This window comes from Rhipicephalus sanguineus, chromosome 5, assembly GCF_013339695.2.
Source record: "Rhipicephalus sanguineus isolate Rsan-2018 chromosome 5, BIME_Rsan_1.4, whole genome shotgun sequence".
Lineage (NCBI taxonomy): Eukaryota > Metazoa > Arthropoda > Arachnida > Ixodida > Ixodidae > Rhipicephalus > Rhipicephalus sanguineus.
In genome coordinates this window covers 54,254,551-54,276,814 of record NC_051180.1, presented here as the reverse complement: position 1 = coordinate 54,276,814, position 22,264 = coordinate 54,254,551, and the positions used below count along the sequence as shown (strand labels likewise).

General features: G+C 45.5%; 1 protein-coding gene across 1 annotated transcript in view; it reads left to right on the top strand.

The window, feature by feature from the left end:
* The window catches only part of LOC119393636 (RYamide neuropeptides-like), a 54,717-nt gene that overhangs the window by 716 nt on the left and 31,737 nt on the right, over positions 1 to 22,264 (top strand). The window lies entirely within an intron of this gene.

Below are 22,264 nucleotides of genomic sequence, written 5' to 3'. Positions count from 1 at the left end.
ACGGCGTCTCTTGAAATATCGTGGTTTTGGCATGTAAAACCTCACAAATTATTATTATCATCCAAAGATCCAGAGTCCCAGTTAATACTCCGAGTTTGATACATAAACAAGCCTTTCTACTTTATAACGGAGAAAGAATGGTTAAAGAATGTGATGCTAAGTTGTTTAGGGCCTAAAGAGGGTTTAAAGGAAAGAAGGTGACTTTTATGGGTTCGTTTGTCTTTGTTGGACACAACATTGATTAGAACTAACAGACAATAATGCCAAGGAACGTATAGGAGATGTTATTTGTAATAACTGGAATATAAATGTGAAGAAAGTAAAGTGGAGAAAAAGATAACTTATAAAGTGGACGAAAAGATAACTTGCCGCCGGCAAGTTATCTTTTAGTCCACTTTACTTTCTTCACATTTATATCCCAATTACTACAAATAACATCTCCTATACTTTCATTGGCATTACTGTCTGTTCTCATTAAAGAGGATTTAGAGATGCGAATGGAGTAGGTAGTTACGTAACCGGTTGTGTACTGCTGATGTGCCTCTTTTCGCGTCCGCGCTGTTCTCACTCTCTCCCCGTTTTCATCCCTCTATTCTCCATTTTCTTACCACTCTGCAGGGTATAAAACCAGACGCTCGTTTGGTTGACCTCCATAACTTTACCCTCCTGGCTTTTTACATTTTTGCACAGAAGCATTTGAATATTGAAAAGAACAAAAGTTTCGAAACGCTGTTGCAATGGACCGTGCATTCTGCGGATCTCTAGCACAACAACATAAGTCCACGTCAACGCATGCAAGATATATTGCCACACACGTGCGCAAAAGAACTATAAGTAGGACTGACAATTGGGCGATTTGGTATGGATTCGTAATTACGAAATGCCGTGACGAAATAAAACGAAATCGCTGAGGAACACACGAAACACGAGCGCCGAAACACAAACCATCGGAACTTGCGTTTCGCGTATTCCTCAATGATTTTGTTTTATTTCGTGGCGCCGTTTCATAATTATGAAAAGACCTCTCAACAGCAGCGTGTTTATACTGAAAGGCAATTAAGATGCTTGCGAGGACAATATAAAGACTAAAGCGCCGCTATACAACCCGTAAGAGAAATAGCTTAAAAACACGAGCTTCGGAGACGTAGTGTTCCACTGCTTGCTGCCTCTTATGAACGAGCGCGATGATAATTAACTCCAAGCGCCGTAGAAAATCAGCTTTGTTTGCGGTGGCCGTCTCCTTCCTTCCTCGCCTTCCCAGCGAACGTCTCCGCTCGGGAAGGCGCGTAAATATTGTGGAAGATACGCGAACCACTGACCGTTAATTACCTCGCGCTCAAGGAGTAAGCAAGCAAGCAAGGCGTTTCGTGCATTCTTTGCAGCCCGGACAGTTGGCACAGTAGGTAATTGGACATGCGGCGCTCCTATACGCAAAACGCCGTGCGCAACCAGGCGCAACATTGCGGCAGAGACTATCCATTTGTAACCGACTTTCAAAGCAAGCACTCGCTTTTGTATTTTGCTTCCGCGTAGCGGGATGGATACTCAAGAAATTTTGCCGTAGTCGCTGGCGCTCGAAACCACACTATGGCTCAATTGGTTGAGTGGCGAAACCGAACACGCCGCTACAGACTGCAAACGAAAACTGTGTTGGTCGAGAGGAAGGATTTCACTCAAGGTTCGCTATGCCGTTATTTCATCATCGCCGCTTTGATTCGGCTAGTCTCCAAAGTTTCAGAAAAATTTATGGCTTCGATTCGACTGACCACTCTAGATTTCGTATAAATGAACGTTGTCAGGAAATGCAGCCGAGTGAGCTAACAAAATTAACTTGCCGATACGCAAAGGCGTAAAGGACGGGTTACCTTACCGAAACGTTCTGCATGCCATTCCGATAATTTAATATGTTCCTGTAAGGTTTTTACAGAAATATATGGTAAATATATGGACTCTCTATCAATTCCGTAAGGAAACATATGGAACTACTGTAATTTTGTACAGAATGTTTCAGTAGGGTGGTGCAATAATTTATCCGCGTTAATTACGGTCCGAAATGCTGAACAACTAAGTGCCTGGAGAGAATGTGCGTGTACATAGTTCTCCTACACCCAATTTTGTTCCAGCCAGAAGACTGTGTGTGCATACTGCTCGTGCGATGTGACGCAAATACAACGCCAAATAAAACGTAGCGCCTCCATTCGTCTTGCGCTGCTAATGTTTTTCTATAAACGGAATGCCCGCATAAACAAATAACTATGATACGAAGTTCCCGCCACAAAGCTCTATTTCCTAGCCTTAACTTGTCATTTAGGACACAACGTTTGGTACCACCATTACGTTATAATTTATGGCGAGATCGTTACGCCGAGCCATTATTTAATTAGGCGCACTGCGCCGCTGCCCACGCGCAGTTGGGTGTTGCATGTTGATTCTGGCCTGAATAGAAACGGTCGGAGCGAGCAGAACCTGTTCGCAAGAAACGCTGCCTGACGTTTTCGGACCATGCATCACTGCAGTTCACGCTGCAGCCAGCATCGATTGTTAATCTCATTTTCGGGGCTATGAAAAACGCCATCCCATCAGTATCGCAACGAAGCTCTCTTTGGCATCCCTACGCGCTTGATATATGCGCAGAACGCACCGCGTAGGCCTAGCGTGAATGCGATGCGCGGAACTGCCGCGACACCGCGTGAAATCTCGGAGTCGTGAAGTTGTAGAAGTACCAGTCACTTCTGCTTTTTCGCGATCTGTACTACAGATATAGGCGATACTCGACTACACTTTCTGTGAATTAGATTACAGAATTCCTATGCGAGCGGAAACTCCAGCTTACGGAAGAAAGTTCATTTATCACAAAGCACAGCCCAGCGAGCCGCTGGCATTTATAACCAAATAACGGCTACCATTTATAACCGAATACTCCAATGCGCTCCCTGACACAAATAGCTCCGTAAGTACTATCCGATAGTAGCAAGCGGCGAGCGCCCTTAGCGTCTACAAAAGTACAGGGGTCACCTATCGCCGTAATAGAAACTTTAAAGGCGTGTTAGTACACTCTATGAAAAAAAAAATAATCATTTGACTCTTTAAACGAGCCCTGATTTGCCACGTCTATGACTCTCTCTTAAGAGACAAGTGAACTCTCTTTGGAGATCATTACACTCTCGTCGGAGGGTCACGTGACCCAAAAGAGAGTTAATGCCTTTCGTTAAAGAGAGTCATATACGTGGAAAGACAGGACACACCGAAAAGAGTAACGCATACTCTTTTTCTTTCCCTCAGTGAACCACCAGGAAACGCTCAGTCTACCGCCAACATGGCTTGTTGTCGTCCATTATGCAAGACTTGAAAACACCTTCAAAGTGTCGTCATAGTTAAAAGCACCGGAAGTGATCGTGTCCATCGTATAAAATCTAGTTTTAACTACACCAGTTCAAGCGTTCTTTAGATGCTGGAATGTTCACTTTGTCACAAGCGAAGCTGAGCAACCACTTAATGTTAGATTAAACGAGAATTGCGCGGAGACGGCGAAGAAGTAATCGAAATTTAGCGGTATAGAATTTCAATGCGGCAGTTCATCATTTCGATGAACTCAGACTTTATATAAGTCAGTCAAACTTGCGGTCCCCAAGAGAAAGAAAATATAGAAAGCCGTGTGTGATTGACAAGTTCGCTATATTCCATCCAATAGGCATAAATGTTTCAAAGGGAGCTCTTGAATCTATCCAATATGGTGGGTACGCAAATACTACCAGTCACACAAGCCTTTTCCCTAAGAGTTTTGAACTGTTGTTGCCACAAAATTCTAATATTCAGTTGCTGCCCACCCTATGACATAAAGTACTCGGAGAGTACAGCGGCGCCATTTTTTTTACCACCGGTGGAATCACGACTAAGCGCAATGTCCTCCCCGCCCGGTTAGTGTCCGAATGAGGGAGGACACGTGTCGCAAAGGGCTAAAAGCGAAATGACGGTTCACTCGCACAGAATCTTTTGTCGACAATTAGCACGGCAGGTGTACTCACTTTACTTTATCTTTATTAAAAAACTGCTTATTCCGTCTGCAAACAAATCACCACGCGAGCATCCCGCATGGCCGACGACTTGTTTGCAATGCATATTTTTTCTCTCTCTCTCTTTCCAGTCCAGTATTTCCGCACCCCAGTGCAGGGTAGCATACCGGATACTACCATCTGAATAGCTTCCCCGCCTTCCTCTTCTCTCTGTCTCTCTTAAGGAACCATTTAAATCACTACTTATGTGCAGGCAACAAACACCTGCGCGTAGTCTATAGAGCATGATCTGACAGTATTTCGTCCCTTTTTTAGTGGCAGGAGCACCGAGCGACAGTCTAAGCTATCTTCCCGATCACCCTGTCTAGCGCCGGTGCGAGTTGTCCGATAACCCTGATAAAAATAAAAACGTATATTAAAGGGGTGCAATGGGTTAATCTAAGGGTTGTATACGACAGAGTCGACATTAAGGTATGCCATAAGTTAAAATTGGAGTCATATAATTCACTCGTTATAAGTGTAAACGGCAGTTACATGTTAGAAAACCATTGGATGTGGCTCGGTGCGGCAGCTGACGGATTAGATCTCAACCACGCGCGCCTTTCTACGTGGCTTAAAGTAGTGCGCGAAACACGAAAGCCGAGAACGTATATAAAAGGGAGAGCACCTGTGAGTGCCATTCCCAGACCTCTAAGTTTTGCATTACGGACGCTTTAGTTTTTTGGTTTTGGTTTTTTTTTTTTTCAATTGTTGACCTTCACACAGAGGGGCTTGCACTTGTTCGGCGCCGAAACTAACACATCCTCACTCGCCCGCCTCTTCATGTTGCTAGCACGCTCATATTTCACCATCTTACTACAAGTGATAGTCTCCCTCACAATCTAGCAAGTGCTGAAGGTTCCTGAATGTTGATGCCGAAGCTCTTGAAAGGTCTACGAGACCACGTTAGAGCAAGAATTACAATGAAAAGCAAGTTGCATGAGCAAATTATGCAACAGTTCATTAAATCGGCGTACTCATAATGGAGCGATGTAAGCACTCTGTTTTTTTAAAAGCGCAAGCACTGCTGTGCCGACTTAATGAGAAAACTATATATATGTGTCTGTCCGTCCGCCCCTCTGTCAGGTAGGACGAATCGCCATAATGAAATAAAATGTATAAAAGAAAAGAAAATAACTGTTCTTGGCTGCGCTTGGTATCGAAATGGGGCTCCGCGCTCAAAATGCGAGTGTCTCACCGACAGGGCAACACACCCACGCTTGCAGATTGTGAATGTGATATCTATGAAGGTAATGCATGCGTTTTGCCGGCGATGCAAAAAAAAAGAGTAAGAGGAGAACACTTTCCCTGAAAGCCTAAATTAAATATTCCGTGATGATGGATTAAATGCCCTCTCAAAGACAACGTCTAAAGCCGACATGGAGCATTGCACGCATCTAAAAAATTCCGACTTCGCGAAAATTTAATGCCAGACACGCGTTTCGATGATCGCGGGATGTGCATTTCGTTGGGCCGTTTCAGACGCTGACGAACGCTAAAGACAAGACGTCGAGCCGATTCTGCCCGAAAACAACGTTTCAAGGAAGGCCGCAACCATAAACTTTCCGACGGTGAAGCTCTACCATTACGCATCCCATATACAACTCCCAAACGACATTCTGCGTAGATTTTTCACTCCGAGGTCTTCGTGGCCCACAGGAAAAAAAACCTGCCTCAAGCTCTTTTCTCAATAAATACCTACACTTCTACGAGCAGGCACTGAAAGTGTAGACAATACAGAAGCTCAAGACTGAGCAAAAGGAGTCGTTGGACTGAGGGGATCGGCGCAAGCAAGCAAGAGGGATGCGGTGCAAGCAAAAGCGCTGTTTAATAAAATGGATGAGCGACCTGTTTGCGAATACCAATGCTGATGAAGTAGTCGCATTCTTGGACACGGCTGAGCACATGCTTTGGTCTGTTGGTATCAACTAACTTTTCTTTTTTATGCCAAAGAAACAAGTGCTATCGGCAATAGAAAGCAAATTGTTTGACTGTCTTAATTTATGAGCTCAGCATTAACATGTTAGGGTCATGAAAGCTGCAGTCAGTGATGGAATTCGATTAGCACTCGGCACGTCAAAAGAACAAAGTTGTTTTTCGCTTAAGTGAATAGCCAGTAACATGTGCAAGCTGGTAACGAAACGTGTGATACTAACTACGCACATAACTTTGTTGACTGCATTGATGGTGTGGTTGGCAAGACCTCGAATCTCATGCTGTTGAGGCTATGAAAGGCAAATGAGGTATTCATGAAACACCAGTATGTCATTGGCTCAATACAGGCCCACCTCGTTGTATAGGGCTTGACACACCTCGTGCTATACGAATTCTAGCCTGTACCCCAGGGTACCAATGCCTCGTCAGCAAATAACGTAACAGAGCTGCGCGAACGGTTTGTTATAACAACCAATGACGGTAGATGGCGGGACCGATGGAAGGGCAGAGAGATTTAGACAGTCCAGTCTGGTAACCTACACGTGGGAGGAGAATGAGGCGGTAAAAGAGAGAGAAAACGCGAGTGCGCATTATTCACTATTCACATGCACAGTGCAGCGTATTATTATTATTATTATTATTATTATTATTATTATTATTATTATTATTATTATTATTATTATTATTATTATTATTATTATTATTATTATTATTATTATTATTATTATTATTATTTGGTTTGAATAAATAGAAAACACGAACACACAGAGGAAATAGGGAGGGAACAGGCTGACAACTGCCACCTAAAGGGGCACAACGCCTACGTGCTCCTTCCGGAAGCGGGAAACAGAGGAAGTGAAGAGAAGGGGGAAAGAAAGAGGAAAGAAAAGAGGAAAGAAAAAAAAACAAATAACGCAGACGTCAACATCTACAGACCAGCGCTTAAGTCAGTTGTCTTCGAGAACCTCCAGAAGGGCTCGAATAGTTTTCTGGGCTGATGAGCTGTGAGGCCAAGCTCACGAGATCTTCTCTCCCGTAAAAGGCCGGAAATCATGTCAGCTCGAGGAACACTGGGGATCCTTAAGACACAAAGCAGTTGAAAGCCGGCAGGGGGTGCAAATTTCAGAAGAACGAAGTAGCGGCCCGCAATTTTCATTTTGAATGTATGCCGCGACACAATGTACACGTTAACGGCAATTTCTGTAGGAAACGCTCTGACGGTAATCACACTTAAAAGAATACTGTGCCTGAGCGAAAGAGAGAATGACGTGACACGGCCGCTACATAAAAAAGAATACTTTTTTTTATGTGGGCGTAAATCTATAGTGAAGAGCGAGTATGACCCCAAAGCGCTCACGGGATTCGTGAGAAACTTTTTTTTTTATTCATCGACTCATCAGTTCGTAACTGAAGAAAATTTAAGGTAAAATCGATTGACTTTGTTCACTCGCGAGTATGTAGGCGAGCACTGAACAATGTAAGCTCGGTGATGGCACAACAGTCTCGCATCAGAAAGAAAATCACCGCGTGATAGCTTCCTTGTTTGCAAAATGACATCGCAAGGCGGCAAAAGCGCTACTTCAGATATTTATTCGGCGACTGTAAGCTCCATAATCGGTGTTCAAAAAAGTGCTTACTTTGCATAGGGCAAAACTCTTATCGACCTACACCTTCGCCTTCCCAGAAACGCACTTTATTACGAAGTCAGGTTTTTAAATGCAGTGCAATCATAGTCTGATATCAGCCGCCGAAGCTGCATGCGATACTACATAAACGTCAAGTTGAAAAGAAACAGTGTGTACTTGAGGAGCCTCTTGAACTCATTATATTGTAGAATATTATTGCTTTCAAGCTGAGACAATGTCGCTGATGGCAGTGCAGCAGCGGCCGAGCCTTTGAAGGCGGGCCAATTAATTTCGGCAGAGTGACCGGCTTTTGAACCGAACTGTTTTGACTTCAACGCTTAATTGGGCTGAAGGTGTGCTATCCATCCTCACGGCAATCATTTATCCAGGGTCATGGACGCTTTAAGAATGCCACCCCCTCTCCCCTATTTACGCGCGACATCAAAGCTAATCCGTCACTTGTTTTTCCCACCACTCACCTCCGCGAAAAGTGATACGCGATCTAAGTGAGTGACACGCGCAGCAATTACAAGGCTTAAACATTGTTTTAATGATGGTATACACACCTTGGCATGAATCCACTGATCCCCGGGCGCACAAGACAAAGCCGAAGACGACGAGGTAGCCAATGCATTCATTAGATGCTCGCGTTTCGGACAGGTATCATAGGACGACGCGAAGTGCAAGGTTTTCTAGTGGCCTCATTTCGGACGCTTTCAGCTGCTTCAGCCCTTTAAGCCGTGTCGCTATGGGCACACATTCTCTTGCAAGGACGATAAAGGCTTATCAAGAAAGAGTAAAAAAAAATTAGATGGTCCTTTAGCTGACACAGGATGTACCAATTCGAAGTGAGATGGCGTCTCCGGAAATATACGAAGAAGCTATTTCTCCATTCACTTCCATTTAAAAAAGACACAAAGACAGAGATATAAATTACACTATATTCAGTCATATTTATTGCTGATAGCGTTTACTTATATTTACCAGTGATTTCCACTGGAATTGAGACATTATTTTATACCGTGTTTGAACATCTGAACGCAGGAATAATATTCAGTGTGTTTTATCGCTGTCTATACATTATCCCAAATCACATCTCGGTCCATTATTTTAAAAGAGAAAGAGAGGCAGAGTCAGAGAGGTTTAAGTTAGACAAGCTTTTTAAACCTATGTAGTGCTTTGTTTTAGAAAACGTTCGACTAATTAAATATACAATAGTACGAACATCTAGTCATTTATTTTTATAACTAACTAACTTAGTCCAATAAGCATTCAATGAACATCGTAAGCGGAGCGTAAAGCTTGCTAAGTTTTTTTAGTGGAAACCTTCAGAAAGTCCCGCCGGGCGTTCTAGGTTTTTTAGTAAGATGCGGCAAGCCTTAGGAGTACTGCAGGAGAACCCCCCTAAATCACCCTTAATTGGGCTTCTGTAACAGCCCACTAGGTGGACTGCCCATTTGAGCATGCGCCGAAGAACAACTAGCCCCAAGTATGACATCACTAAAGAACCCCCTCCCCCCCCCCCTCCCCCGCTCCTACTGTGCAGCATACTTACGATGGAACATGTTCAGAACTGCGTCGCTCGCTTCTCCAGCAACGACTGTGACCATCATAATGTTGTGCCCGAAATAATGTTTCGAATTGTTTATTTGGCCATCGAGGTTTAATTTCTAAAAGCAAAACACGATCAACACGGCAGGCACTTTCTCGGAAAGCTAATGAATTATTTCGATCAACTGTGCTCCGGGAACGCGCGCCCAAGCACACTATCAGCGGCCGGAAATCGAACCGGCGACACTGTATACAGTGAAACCTCGGTGATACGAATCTCACGGGACCACAAAAAATATTCGTATCATCCGAAACTCGTATGACCAGAAAGCATGGAAAATTAGCAAGCGACAAAAGAAAGCTGGCGTACATTTTCATTTATTGTTTTTCAGGGCAGCAGCAAACGTCAGGAAGAATCCTGAATGATTTTCAGTCAAGTTTTTAGATGTCGGTAATTATACCAGCACTCGGAGATATACGGCACGTAGGCGCGTATTTAATTTATGAACCAGGTGCGTTGTGGCCCGCCACAGCAGTAGCCCCTTCCAAATTTTTAGTATGTCTTTTTGCATGACACCGGAGTCTTTGGAACCACGGTCCTGTGTTATGATTTTGTTATCTCGTATGTGTTGGGGATGTTGTTTGGGAGATGTACGACCGTGCCCGCACAAGTGCGACCTCAACGGTCGCGCATGTTGACGTTGTGAGGCCTGACTCCTTCGCCAAGACCGCCCTCGCCTTCTTTCGGTCATTGTCCACGTTTAGAAGTGTGTTTTGCTTACACCGTGATTCTGACGATTTGGCGGTGCGGCGCGCATGCCCACGCTTGCGTTCCCGCGCTCGCACGTGCTTGGCGCGTCTTCGCGACAGCGCGGACAGCACCACTTCGTACCTGGGTGGTAGCGTACGTTCGTATCAAACGTCGCTGGGTGAAAATCGATTCGCAACAACCGTACTCCATTACACTGCAGGCCAATGGGCCATGGCCGGGACCAACGAAAAATCCGTATCACCTCGAAATTCGTATGAGCTGTGATCGTATCACCGAGGTTGCACTGTATTCAGCTTCAGTGTTTCACAACCACCGAGTCCCTATAGAAGGCGCGGTCGCCGCCGCCAACTGCGGCACGATACCGCTTGGCGACAGATCACGAAATTCATCATTTTCGAAACGGCGAACGTCATGATAGATCATGACAAAGCTGCGCTCGCGTTTTCAACGCTAGCCATGCACTTCCAGCGCATAATGCTGTCAGCGCCCTTGAGACTATTGCTACGCCTATCGAGAATTCAGCGCACGTATATGAACCGTTGAGTTGTTCCTGAAACATGCATGACATGTATATGAGTGAAACGCGCATCACTTTAAACACGCATCGGCGGTCAAACATCGTAGAAACAGCTAGCGTTACGTCTGGCCTGATCGATAGTGCTTGGAATGACGAACCCGAAGTGTGCAGCGTGGCAAAAGTCAAATAAACATCTGAGTTGGCGAGTAGAGTGTGATAAGCCCCTTAAAATGCATAAGACGCTGGTATCGAGGTTGCATACGTGCGTAGCACGATATTGTGTGAGCGCAGTGATCGAAGTTCGCTCATACGTTCACTTCTATACCTTGAAGGAGTGAAACTCAAATTCCTATGATGCGAAAACGACATTCTTTTGAGCTGCACTAACACGGTCATATATATGCGGCTTCAAGGACTACTGAGCGAAAATTTTGATGTGTTGTAGCCTATGCCGCAATGCTTGCGCCAGAAATCGGGTACGGCACCCAAGTTACAGTGCTGCTGCGCTAGAAATTGCCCTGCTCAGCGAATGTTCCAAGAGCGGGATCACGCACAGTTGAAGGTGTTACCTCTCGGCCATTCTACCGACGACGCAGTAACGTATACTCAACATTTAGCACTTTAACCTTTAGGTTAAGGTGCTAAAGGTTAAAGAGTACTTAACCTTCAACCTTAACTTGCGCCCTCAAGCGCATCAGAAAAAAAAAGAAAAAATTAAGACAGAGTTGAACTAGTGGCGCCAAGCCTGAAAGAAGTGAGCAGCTGGGCAGCCTTCTTTTCTCTTCGGTTTTCTCTTTCTTCCTTCTCTTTCCTTCCTTTTCTCTTTTTCAGTTGCTTTCTGTCTTTTTTTCCCTCTTTATTTGTATTTATTTCCATTCTTCTTTCCATTTCCCCCCTTCTTTCTCTCTCTCCTCACTTGCTTCCTCTTTTTTCATTTTTATACGTGGTTTTGCCTGCGTTACGCCAAGCGACGACAGCATACGACAACATACGACAGCATACGAAAGCCCGGGACCCTAAGGTGCTCCGCACTTAAAGGAGCGTCTACGCGAAACATATACAAAGCCAGCGGCACGAACAAAGAGACGCGATAGAAAGGAGTGCCGTTTCTACTCTTCGCTTCGTGACACCGTATTCATAGCCATTCCCCAGAGTGGGTTGCGTATAGTTTCAGATCAAAATAACTGATCAAGAATCTATCTCTAACTCGCATGCAGCGCCGACTTCGCAAAGTAACACCACTCGGACTAGACGCGCGGTTAATTAAGGTTTTGCTATTCTTCTTCCCGAAAACAGAATGCTTGCATGCATATCTTTACTCCAGGATAATACCGCACAAAACGGTGAAAGACACGGTACAGAGTATTGCGCCCGCGTCACAGATACGCATTAAAATGCCTGCGCCTGCTAACGAGAAAGGAAGCACTGTATTCAGCCCATTAAAGAAGGCGCATATCTGGATCGTTTTTTGCGAGAGCAACTACATAGCCAATAAAGTCAACTGTTGCAATGTACCGCGTTCCCCAAGAGAGTGGCGCTAGACTTCAAAAGAGGCACGCCTGAATTGGTTGAAAGACAGGCACTTTTCTTGACGTTCACAACGTTATCACCAGCTTTTTATACGGTAGTGCTTACATTGTTCTGTTCGTACATAATATCAAAATGTATTGGTTTCTTTTTTCGAAGGTCTCTCTCGAGGCTAAGATCAGTGCCGCTATTCTACATTTAGCTCCTTATTAGTATACATATGTCGTAATACTGACGGGTTTTTTTTTTCTGTTTTTTCACAAGTAGCATTTTAGATCTACCGATAGACATGAAAAAATTTGGAGCCCTTCCACTACTGTGATGGTGGAAGTCATCGAATCTCTGACTACGGTGGGTATGGTATAGCGAATATTACTATAGTGAATTTATATGTTACCATTATTGACTACATTGAGCGAATAATGACACATACACTCAAAGATACCGGTGTTTCTCTTGCGCATGACGCATATGATCTCATCAACGGCGGTCTCAAGACAAAATCTTGTAGTACGTAAGAAACCCTGTTGTTTCGAAAGCACAAAAATGGCACGACGTTCGTTTCTTATGCAAGTGGTCTTGTCTTTGAGGCAGAATTGTTGACGCCATTCTGTGATGCAGTGGCGTAGCCGGGGGGGGGGGGGGGGGCACACCGGGCTTGTGCCCCTCCCTCTTTTTTTTACCATGGTATACAGAGCCCAAAATGACGCTCGACCACATGTGCCTGCCCGTCCCTCACTTGAGATCAAGGTGCCCCCCACCGAAAAACTTTTCTGCCGACGCCCCTGCTGTGATGTCGCCGAAATCATGCGCCTTTATGTTCACTTTTACGCCACGTACATTTTTTTTTTCGACGCAAAAACGCTGAATTAGCCGAGTTAATCGGTTCGCCGCATATCGTTGTTCAACGCGTCTCTTATCGGTGGACGCGATACGCCAGAACTTAGCCGTGTACAGTTCCTCTGAAAAATTCTATCTCGCTGGCAAACGCTTTCGGGACAAATTACGTCACTGCGTCGATCCCGACAGAAGTGACCTTTTCAGCGCTACCTTCAACGTCATTTATGTTAACAAAAATGGGAGATCAGTCGTTGTTCAACAGATAACGGCAGAGACCCGTACAGTCACCATAAGCATGCACGACGACGCCCGGTGTCACGTCATAAGCAGGCTATTGAAAAGGATAAAGCTACAGAAAAACAAGGATGGAAGCAACTCGCCAAATGGAGCAAGCATGCCTTACCCCTCGTTCAAGTCGAATAAAGAAACGTTTGCGAGTATTGAATCTAAGACGTTACCCACGAAAGTTTTTTTTAGTTCTCTTGAATTCATGGAGGTCACAGAAGCTAACGAAATCCAACCAGGCATTTCGCTTTTTGGCGTATGCCAGAATAGTTCAATAGGGTTGAGAGCTGGGCTAGTTGGTGACTTATCATTATGCCGTATGGTGAAGGAGCACACTTTTCACGGGGACAAAGGGAACAGGAAGTGTAGCGAGTGTCGTGTCTTGTTCCCTTTCGTCCCCGTCAAAAGTGTACTACTTAACCTTGCGGTATAATGGCCAGAATAGTTGTTCTTAATCAGGTTGGCTGACCAACAGTCAGCCGTCGTGGTGGTTTAGCGAATACGGCGTTTAGCCGCTAAGCATGAAGGCTTGGATTTGATTCCTGGCCACGGCGGCCGCATTTAATGGGTGTGAAGTGCAATAAAACTTCACGCGTACTTATATCCAGGTGCACGTTAAAGAACCCCAGGCGGCCAAAAGGAACCGGCAGTCCCTCACTGCGGCATGCCTCATGATTATATAACGCGGTTTTAGCCCGTAAGGCCTAAGAATTTCATCTCAAGCAATAGAAATTTGAACACCCTTAGAGGAGTGCACCTCAAACTTAAAATAGTCACTCTAACCCCTCGAGGTCTGCGAAATGCTCCCGATCGTCCAGAAAAAAATAAAAAATTCCTCAATACCAGATACCTCGTTTGTAGGGGCCGCACACAAAACAAGCAGGTTCCGTGGTCGCGAACGCTTTCTACAATATTTTCATAGCACACAGCATAGTGGTGCCAGGTGAAGGTGGCGTATTTTTTTGGATGGCTCACCAGTTGCCTTGCGGTGTGCAGATCATCGGCGACGCGGCGTTCAGAAGACATCGACTGCCTCCTGATGCACCAGTCATCGGCGAACACGGTTTTCTTGCAACGGAGGCGAAGCTTTGCACCGTCGCTAATGAACATTGCGTGTTGAACGCTCCGAGTGTTGTGCCGTCTGACGCAGCGATTACGCGTGTCGCACAGTTACGCTGTAAGCACAACATACGTCGCACGAATACGCGGTACTTCCGCCGTTACAACACCTGTCTGAGTTGCTATTGATGGAACGAGTCTCAGAAGCGCCGGAGAAACACCGCCGCTGGCTGCATTCACACGTCCGGCATCAAGCACGGCTTCCTCAAGAGACGGTGCGTCAACTGCGCGATTATCGCATACAACAGGAGCTCTCGAAGGGTCACGGCGCTTCACAAACTCACAAACTGCGCAAACTCGCAACAGCTCGATTCCAATTTCATCGACAATCTGTATTCTTCGCATTGAATGTCTGCGCACTTACATCGCGAACGTAGCTTACACAATCCCCGACGCAGGAGCCGCTCTTGTCCGGAAACTGTGTCGCATCATCGCATACGAGCGTCGTATAAACCGATATCTATCTGAAAAAAAAAGGGGGAGGGGGCTTCACCTATAAAGCGAAGCAACAGCGGGATGCCTATATAACGCTGCAGGCATTGCGCTGTTTGTAGGTCGTGCATCGGTTTAGAGTAAATATTTGTAGATGCGGGGGCGAGCAATCTTCTTACGAGAAGGAGAAATGTTTAGGCAGCGATGCATCAATAGTCCGAGTCCTGTTTGCCTGTGGAGGTGGCAATCCCCGGTGGAGGAAAAGCCAAAAAGACACGATTCTTCATTTCTCTTCGTTTCTTATATATTCTGCTTTTCACTTCTTGCCGCTTGCTTCAACCGTTATATAACACACACACACACGTACGCACATAAAAAAAGGCGTAAATTTTTTGGACGTTTTAAGTAGCAAATCCACTGTATGATTATGAGGCACGCCGTAGCGGAAACAATTTGACCACTCAAGAGTTTTTACAGTGCATCTGAATCTGTCTTTCTTCATTTTGTCCCCGTTGAAATGTGACCGCCGATGGCCGGAATTCAAGTTAACATCCTTGAGCTCAGTAGCGCAGCACTTTAGCGAGTAAGCTACCACGGCAGATGCCTTGCTGTCTTAACGTGTGCTCAGGAAAACAGGTACAGCCTTTGTAGAGGCACAGTACTTTTCGCCGCATGTCCGAAGGCAGACAAAAAAGAGGCCAGGTTGCAGGGACATAGAATTTTCAAGGGTACAATCTGCGGGTCTGGAGATTGAATCCTCCTGAGACATACGCTTTATTGCTTTACAAACTGTTCTTGAAGCGAAGCACTACGGGATGCCAGCAACAGGCATAGACGTCCGCGGACATGAAATGACTGCAGTATTGAGCTCGCAATAGCTATCGCTCCAAAAAGTGTAAAAGTAGCACACACAAACCACGCAAACAGGCAGGCCGTAGGTGAGGGCTCCGGAAATTTCGACCACTTGATGTCCTATAGCGTGCACTGAAATCGCACAGTACGCAGGGCCTCCAGCGTTTCGCCTCCATCGAAATGCGACCGCCGCGAACGTGATCGAACCCGCGACCTTCGGGTCATCAGCCTGGCACTGTGCAACAGCGTGGTGACAGGAATTAAAACAAAGAAACGTGCAACTTTGACAACCACTGAATTGTGGATTCTGTAGTGCTTTGCCGCTCAATCCTGAACGTAAAGAACAGGAACATAAATGTGACTTACAGTCATTAAACTCAAGAAAGCTATGTTTTTTTTTGCCTGTTTGTGTAGAGTACAATGATGTGATCATGCGTAATAGATGTTTTGTTGGCAATGACATGATTGCCTCGCGAGGGCGTTCAACACCGCTGTGAACTAACAAGAAATCGCAGCTCCGAACTAACAGAACCTGCTTTATCTGACCAAAGAAAACGGATCAGTTCTAGCGAGGAGAAATTCAGTTGGATTGCATTGCCGTAACCAAACATCTTGGTTGCCCTTCATCGCACGCTGCGAAAGAACACGAGTTGCCAAGCGTGCGACCGACATGAACGTCTGCGGTCTCGTGAATGCATTGTAGGTAATAAACTCCAAGGTAAAAGTAAACTAGGCAGTGAATAAACAATGTTCTCGAAGGTCCGAATATTGCCCGGATAGAGGTCCTCCTAGCTGGAAAATTTGAAGTCGCTGAGTTGAACGAAAAACCGCGCGTTCGTGGCAATCTTCGCAAGTGCGCGTACTCGGATGCTGCATCGCGGACACGAAAAAGCTCCCGCGACCAAGAAAGATGAAAAGCAACTCGCCGCTCGATTCGACACAAGTTCAATCGAGACTGGAAAAAAAGACAGAGAAGCCGCCAGCCAGGGTGCAATCTTGCCTCAGGTGAAATCTTTGAATAAAGAGAGTTGTTCTTCTCCGCTGTCGGAGAGAATATTTTCTCTTTTTTTTTCTTAGCTTTTGAGTCGGGCCTTTGATGTAGTTAGGGTGGGGCAACGAACAGAGGCGTACACAACGAACTCGTATATAGAATTTCGGACGATGAAGATATTCATTCAAAAACTTTCCGCTTGTGTTCAAAACTACTGAAACGAACATTTCGGTCGACACGCAAAATTCTTTTTGTCCTTGCCGCTTTCCTTGGCGATCGTGTTTGCTGTAGCACTGTCAAGATCTATTGTACCACGCAGCCCTTAAGTCGTCGATGTTTCGATGTGTAAGAGTTGAGGAGTGCGCCTGCCGATTCCGCATTCTTATTAAAAACACACATACAAAACGGCATATAGTGCACTTACTCCAGCAGTTGTTGGAAGCAGCGCAATTCCATGACCCGCACGCTCTGGTCCGCCGGTTTACCAGCACACTTACACAATGGTTCCAGTGAGCAGGTTTGCTGCCACTACTGTAAACATTATATGTACTACGGAATCATGTGACAAGGCATCGGTTTGATAGAAATGAAGCTTCTCCGTGTGTATGAAGAAGTAATTCAGAGGGGAGATTCATGGCTCATAGCCGTGCTGCTTATGCGTACCGAGCAGCCCAGAGAAATCAACCGGGAAAAGTAAAGTACAGCACATATATTTCTCTAGCCTTCAATCTTCTAAGCATGCTATATCCTGTCGTTGTGATTATATTACGTATATTACGATGATATCTCTTCTATTTTCTTCGTTCCCTGTCCGGCGAACCAAAAAACTATGATCATCATAAACGGGTATGTGCCACAGAAATTGGTAAATCCCACTACTCACTACTGGTCCACTAATAATGAAGCAGGCAACAGTTAGCCCAACAAATAGTTGCTAAGCGACGGCGCCCCCGAAACAATGGAAGGCCTACGTCAACGACGATGTGCCCGTGTATCTATGAGAGGTGCGAACGCTTGGTTTCAGCGCGAGGTTATGTCTCTGCAGTTCTGACATCCCTGTCGTGTCTGCGACTGTCTACAGTTTACCTGGAACTTCTCTGCGCTGAGAATAAACGTGGAAACAACCTAGCATCACCTAGCTAAAGCCTAGCAACGACCTAGAATCAACCTAGAAACAACCTGCATCACCTAGCTAAGTCCCAGAAACAACCTATAAAAGCAGCCAGGTTAGTCTTCAGAATCGTCGCGGTTTCGCTGTTTGGAGCCTTGCGTGGCTTAGTGCAAGCTTCGCAAATTTTCCATTTGCTATTGCCACGCTAACACGTGGAATTCAAATCGAATAACAAATTTGATAGTTAAATACGTTACGGCTCGTATCTGTTGAGGCTCTGCGGTATTCGCAAGAAATCGACACAATCACAAAGCTCGACCTCAGTGCGCGGGGCATGCTGCCGACATCGGCAAAAAAACTTGCGCGTATGCCGATTCGCACAGGAATAAGAGAGTCGTTTTCCTTAAGTTTTGTTTGCGTCGCATTCTTTTTCTTTCTTTCTGTGACTGTCGGCTGCGGTTATTGCGTTATGTTCGCAGGGCGGGAAAGCCAGCATACACGCGCTAATTTTCAATAGCGAATTCATCAAGAAAATCAGTTCACTGAGCTCACTGCAATGAGGCTCAATGCACGCACTCACTTCCGTTTTCGCGCGATTGATCAAACAATACGCGACAAAAATTACAAGAAAAATTTGCAGTGGCTTAGTTCGGCTATGCCAGGATATACGTAGCGTTAGCAAAGGTTGAGCTGATTATTCTTAGCTTTCCAGATTGTCTTGGATTATTAGTCTTCTTATGTTCATTCTTCGTACGCTGAACCGCTAATTGCCAAGCAACAACTTCGGGATCCGATGAGATAAGCTTGTCGGCTCTTCTGCGCTCTCCTTCTCCATGGCGTTACTCACCTGCAAACGCCAGTCAGAGGCGCTATCCAGCGCAGTGTCAGACGGCGACTGCACAGCGAAAGCGAATAGCTGCGCACGCGCCGACGCCAGTGTGTCTGCCGCGGCTACGACGCCAATCCTCCCGAACGCGCAGACCAGCAGCGGCGAGTCGCGCGCGGCGGTGGCAGAGAGCGCGTGAGATGCCGGCTCCGGTGAGCCAGCTGTGTGACATCACTGATCCTCGCGCATGCGCAGCATGGCTCATGAGGATTCACTCGAAATCGGCTCCACTTATAAGGCAAGCGTTGCTAACGCTACAAAAAAGCAAATAATACGAGGTGAAAGTTAGTCCCCGCAAATGTCATAAAAACACTGCACCGATCGTAATCGTTCATTACTGTTTTTATTTCGCGTGGAGGGAAATCAGAGATGAATTGTCGAGCACTTAAGATGCAGTTTTTTTTTTCTTTTTTTTAATTCATATACTTCCTCTACGCAGCACAACTTTGATTAATTTGATATAGCTGTGTTTTCCTTTCTTTTCTTTTTTTTTCATATCCAGGAGTGCGCTTGCACTTACTGGCTTTTGCGCACTTTGAAGTCGCCAATTTACTTCCTGTTCACTTGTAGTCTTCATTTCATTTGATCACATAACAAATGTGAACGTTACGTCAAGCTTTTTCGATAAATTCTATCATAAATTTTGCTGCGTTCTTTGGTTATCCTTCGCTGAGCATTTCCGTCAATATTATTTTTTTTTCCTCAGTTCATCCGCGCAGAATGTATTCGGTGCCTTCATTAATTTCGACTGCACAAATTTGCTTCTTATCATACTCGTCAGGACCGATATTCGTATAAAGGCGTTCTCTTACCGTACGCGAAAGTGGAGCGCTTTCAGGGGGGAAGTACTGTCTAACCAGCAACAAAAATTAGAGTAAGCGTAAGGCGACGCGAATTACTTGCGTTCTTAATCTTTATTATTTATTTATTTTTACGAATGTCTGCGTAATAGGTATTTCCCAACGTAGTATGTCGACTGGCATCTACGCGTGCATTTCCAGCCTTGCGTGCACTCCAGTCGCCGCAATCAGGGACGGTTCGCGTGATTAAAAGTCGTAACACACGTAAAAGGCAGCTCCGCCACAAAGGCGGCGCTGGTGTACCATCGCGTGAAACGTACGCGCTAACATTACGCTTAAACGTACGTAATGATGGTAATTTATGGGATGTTATGGTGAAAGGCGCAATGATGGCCAAAGAGCCGTCAGGAAGTAATATGAACTCATTCTATGGAGTGTTCAGTGAAAAGATGCTGGTGTAATGCTACGTAAAGGAATATCAAATAAAAAGAATATCGGCTTTATTTAAAGAAACTCACAAAAGCAAGCGAACAGAACCACACGATACTGTTCCAGTGGATGCCTGTTCAGTGCAATATTCCTTGAAATGTTGCAGCGAATGAAGCAGCCGGACGAGCACATAGAAGAAAAAAAATGATACTTCGGGACTACTTATAACGCAAGGCGAATTACGGCACATACTACGACAGATCTCAACCCGTGTTTGCAGTGCGACACGGTTCGATAGAAATCCAAGGTCTTCAGACCTATTTTACATTAATGCTTCACTTGGATTACAGATCCCTTCAACGTAAAGTACAAAATTTCACGAGCAGAAAGTTCAGAAGGCGCGTGTGGCCACGTGGATGATGTCCATACTGTAGATACTTAAAGTCTTGATGTCGTGTTTCATTCCGTGAGTACTGTACAAACTATGTCGCGAGAGAGGTGGCACATGCTTGCCAGACCACGAGTAGCTCAAACCAAATGGAGAAATGTGTTTATTGTATGTGCAACCACGAAGTGCTCTGAGCACATGACTACTCGGCAGTTCGGCGGTACAAGTTATTCAAGGCGGCGAGAGCCTGACTAGTGTGATAACAATGTATAGCTTCCACCACGGAAGGGTAAACGTGACAGGGCTTCGCTAAAGTATCGAAAAAGAAGTACACCTTAGTGTGTCTCTACGCGCTCCCATGCATCGAAACACGCACAATGCAAAGCCGCGAAAGTCCAAATATTATCTTTCTGGTCGTGTTGCGACCGAGGTTTGTTGCTAAGTTTCAACACGTTCGCAGCGCGACTCAAGAATCGACCGGCCGCGCCTGTCCAAACATATGCAAATATATTCAGTTCTTGTTAATGTTGATTTAGGGGACAAAGTTGACACTTGCAAATAGATTCTAGGTTCTTAAGTTGCGCAGGGACTCGCTGGAGAGGTGTCTTAGCGAAGGCACGTGCGCACCGAGTTTGACGCAACATTTGCTTTCTCTGTGACCCTGCGGTATGCGGCAGGCTGTTTTCCGTACAGCGCGCATGATGTCATCGGTAATGTCCGGATTATCGCGTGACTGCGAGTTGCGCAACGGGACAGAACCCAACTTTGTTTACACGCACAAACAGAGAGAATCTGCGCCACAGCCTCAAAGTCGTGCACCTGCGAAGTTGGTTTGCAAAGCTTCCCGCAGTACAAAAACAGGATGAGGGAAGAAAAAAACTGCATCCTCGCCGGTAAAAGCAGAAAGCATGACTCGAAAAGGTGCGAAATCTAATTTGCGTGTCAAAAGACGCGAAGTTCGTAAACACCTTGCAAATGATTGCCTGAATCTTGTGATTGCAAGCCCCCGCGAAGCTGCTGTCCCCTGCATCACGTCAGAAAAAAAAAAGGGGGGGGGGGGGGTAAGAAGTAAGGAACAGCTGCTTGTCACTGATGGCCAGCATCGCTCCAACTTGCTCAGCTCTGTCGTTCTCGGCATTTTCTTTGGTCGCCTTTCAGAGTAAACGGGCTTTTATTTTTGCATTTTCTTGCTTGCTCCTGTGGCGGCATCCCTGCAGAAGCGATATTGAGAACTCACCATGGTACGATGATCAAATATTTAATAAAATGCTTTGCTGGACGTGTTTGTTCATAAACTGGAATAGAGATCTGAGCGCAAAAAGACGGGACACAAAAAGACAAGACGACTGAACGAGCGCTCATTCGGTCGTCTTGTCTTCTTGCGTCCCGTCTTTTTCGCGCTCAAATCTATTCCACACAACGATCACGAAGCTCCTTGGCTGCACTTCACATAGGAGTTCACTTTTTGCAGTACTGCAATTTCAAGTGGTGTACAATTTCTTTTACAAGACTCCAGAAAATTCCAACCCGCCATTTGGCATTGCTTGGTCGATCGCTGAAGCTGCTATAACAACGAGCCTTATCCCCGAGCGACACTATACGCTACCATCCAGCCTAGGACTAGGCATAATTTCACCAGCTCCCCCCTTATGCTATAGACCGCTCTTGTCTCTAAATGTAATGATGGCTCTGATATAAAGTCAAAACCACTCCGATGTGACAAAAAATTGAAGACCGTAGAAACGAAAGTAGGTGCGCAACTTAGCCGTAAGTTGTGCGTTATGCGTGAGTACCGTACATACGCTAAGCAACCACGTATAAGCAATTTCCATCACAGAAGCGTACGAACTGCACGAAGTAAACCTCGCGTGCAGTTCAACGTCACTTTTATTGGACAGGAAGGAAAAACGAGAGGGAGAGAGAGAGAGAAACAGGAAAGGCAGGAATGTCAACCAGTTTTGAATAACCGGTATACTACCCTGCACAGGGGGAAGGGACGGGGGAGATTGAAAGAAGATTAAAGAAAGAGAGAAGAGAGGGGGGAGCACACACACACACACACAACGTCACAGTCCGGCAGTCTGTCACATCGCAACGCAGAGAGTGAACAACCTTTTCACATTCGTTTTCCTTGGCAATCCATTCGAATCAC